Here is a 3,625-nt window from a genome sequence, read left to right as displayed (position 1 = left end):
TCCTGGACATCATCACTGCTTCACTGCTGTGACTCAGAAGGCCCTCCCCTTTTTCCAGTTTCAGTAACATCTGACAGATGCAGTAATTGGCGGGGGGGGGGTTCCTCACTAAGCTCTCCTGATTGAAGGCAATATTTTTATCTCTGCTTTTAAAGTTGTTTCTCAATTTTTACAGTTAGCGCCCTGTTTGTTCTACTTCAACTCACTGGTATTCTGTGGTGCATGAAGACCATTGGCATTCTTGTGTTTTAGGATTAATTTGCCTATGAGCAGAAAGAAGGAAATTAAAGGTGTTTGTAGGTCTCATTTCAGCATTGTCTTTGATAACCCTGACAACCCTGTTCCCAGAGACAAGTCATATCTCCTGCCTTGGTTTGATTCTTTTCTGTGAACTGTAGAGAATAGTATGTCTCCATTAGAGAGGAGGCTCATGGCGTTTGGCCTTATCCTGAAACCGTTCAGGACTTCCATGATACATGGCACATAATGGTATATATTTAGACTTACTTATAAAGATAACTATAAGACTTCTTTTCATGACAGAATAGGAACTAAAATTGCACCAGCCCTAAGCATGTTGTTGTTAGGTTTTGTCTCTTTTTCTCCTCCTCATTTCATAAGATTCCTTGCACTCTACCCAAATTTTGGCTATGAATCTTAGCATCTACTTAGATACCCTTGTTGGGTAGCATCTTTCAGAGGTCCTTTGTGGTAGGCTCCTGTCCTTCCCTGTTTTCTCCCTCTTCTAATGTCTATCCCATTTGTCTTTCTGAACTAAGACTGAGCAATTCCCTAGGGTCCTCCTTCTTGCTTAGCTTCTTTAGGTGTACAGATTTTAACATTTTTTTAAATTATTGATTGATATAACACTTTTGTGGAGTACAAGTCTCTGGATACTTATAGCATGTACACACTGGAAGAGTGATAGGTTGTTTGGGCTTTTCCTTTTGATAGAAAATTATACTGAAATCTCAGGGCCTGTGTAAAACAACATGAAATTTCTTTCACAAATGGTGCCCACAGAGAAGGAATATCTAACTTAAGGAATATCAGAACCACTCAACAACCCCAACTCTATTTCTGAACCTCTTGACTTTTCCTTCCATGTTTTATTAACTTTGGAAATTGTCATTGTTCTTCACATGTTAGGAGCATCGTTGTTGTGAAGGACAGGGCAATGGTACTTGGAGTAAATATTATCTGTAAGAAAAGAAGTCTGAAGTTTAAGTTCCAAAACACTGAACAATATCAATGATGGCTTTTACTGGGGCCATGATTATCACTTGATATGTGCCATGAAATTGACTACAAAATAAAAAAAAAAAACAGAATAATTCAAGAACCTAGAACCTGTTAAGAGGAATAACAGAAGAGTTCAGAAAATAGAGAAATATTCTATTTGGTCTGGAAAAGTTGCTTTGTATTTGGGGGAGAAAGAATAGAACAAGAAAGATAAAGAAAAGCCTTTAACTACTCCCAGATTTTCTCTGAGAAACACACAGCACTGAATCATCCTCAGTGAAGCATGTCATCTTCCTGAGACTTAAATGCTTTTGACAGGGTTAGCTGAGATCGTCACTGTTTATTTTCCTAAAGGGAAAGAGAGTCACAGTTCAGGACCTGGGGCCAGATGCTTACAAATGCACCACCATTAGATGGCTCATAAAGGCTAGTACCCATACTAGTAAGTCAGGTCTGTAGGAGACTTATGACTCTCCATATTTGCATATAACACAGAAAGAATCATCCTAGGGAAATGGCCTTCTCTAATAGTATATAAAGTAAGTCAATGAAAACGACTAAGTTTCTTTCTGTCAGATTTTATATGATAATTTTTTAAATAAACCTTTAGAAAACCAGGAAGTGATATATGTAGTTAGGTGGGAGATTAAAATGTAACCTTCATGGTCTGTCTGTATATGTGTCTCTGTGCCTGTCTGTCTCTGCTCCAGCCCTCCCTTTTTCACGCTCAGTGTGTGTGTGTGTGTGTGTGTGTGTGTGTGTGTGTGTGAATTCATCACAGAAACAAAAATAAGTCTCCTGTATATCCCACTAGCCATAGATAATATTCCAGAATAAAACACAAAAGGAACAACAGCAAAAACCCTTCACATTTAAACTGTGAAATAGGGCTCTTTACATAACAATCCACAGCATAAGCTGTAAAAGGCAAGGTCTTATTAGGAGCCCATATAATTTCCCTAAGATACATCATAGTTTAGGGTACAAAGTAAGTCCTGGCAAAAATAAAAATTGATATTTTCCTCTGTTTTACCAAATTATAACAACAAAAAAGAAACCAAAAAGAATATTTAAAATTATCCAAACCTATGGATATTGAAAAATGTACCTTTAAATGATTAGAAAGTCCAAATAATGTATAAAACTTTATGTTCTATATGTGTGTTGATACAAAAATACTATATGTGTCAATTCATAATGTGCCCACACAGAAGCAAAGCATAATGCATTTTCAACCACATTCATGACATTTACAGTTAAATGAATTTTCAAGAGAAGAGTATGGCTATGTTGCATGAGGTTTTTTGTTGTTTGTTTTTGTTTTTATTTTTGTTTTAGAAATTAACATCATAGGACAAAAAAGAGTTTTAACCTTCCTTTGGTTGGTTGTCCTGTGGGCGCCTAAGGAATGTCATCATCTCTAATCCACAAGTTCCATGGGGAAAATAATAAAAAGGAAGGCAGTACAGGAAAACAGAGAAAGGTTGAAAGGGAGGAAATGCTTTGGAATAGACTCTTCAGTCTTTAGTGGGCTGAGGAGCATTGTTTTGCCACTGCATGGTAACCATCCCAATAATTCAGTCATTAGCAGCCACAAAATGACATTTTCTTTGATTGATGTATATATTCATGTATATCATGTAAATAAATATATAAGTCATTAAAAAAAACTTTATGGTCCTAGAATTGAACCTACCAGACACAAGAAATTTAGCAAAGGGAGTTTATAGGCATAAATGCCTACAATATCCAATGAGGGATTACTATCTAAAATACAGAAAAAGTGGTTGGACAGATGGTTCAGTAGCGTTTAACTTCTCTTAAGGGATCCAAGTTCACTTCCCCACATGCACATCAACCAGATTACAACTGTCTGTACCTCCATCTCCAGGGAATCTGGCACCCTCTTCTGGCATTGTACTCACACACCTAAACTCATAAACCAACACATACAGGTCCACTAAAAAATGGAATAAAGAGGAGAGGCTTGTAATGGGAGAAGTCGTAGGAAGGTCAATACAGAAACAGAAGGAAAGACGAGGGACAAATAAAATTAAGCTGGTTTGATAAAGCCTCAAGGAATCATATTAATTTGTGGTTACATATAACTTAGTTAATTTAATTTACCATACATTAAGGACACAGGAGGCATATGATTGCATTTGGATTTTCACTGAACACCTCTCCTCTGCAGTCTGCCTATCATGATTCTAGAAAATGCTGTGTACTCTACCAAGAGAGGAGAGCGATTTAGCAGTACCTCTACCATGGAAAAACCACAAAAATCACAAACATGGTAATGTATACAGAAAGATACCCTAAGTGGAATTCATATGTTATGTGGGGGACAATCCACAACTGTCTAATTGGGCATAGTTATCAC

Source organism: Psammomys obesus, unplaced genomic scaffold (genome assembly GCF_907164565.1).
Source record: "Psammomys obesus unplaced genomic scaffold, mPsaObe1.curated_primary_1811, whole genome shotgun sequence".
NCBI lineage: Eukaryota > Metazoa > Chordata > Mammalia > Rodentia > Muridae > Psammomys > Psammomys obesus.
The sequence above is the reverse complement of the archived record's forward strand: the minus strand, read 5'-3'. Positions refer to the sequence as shown.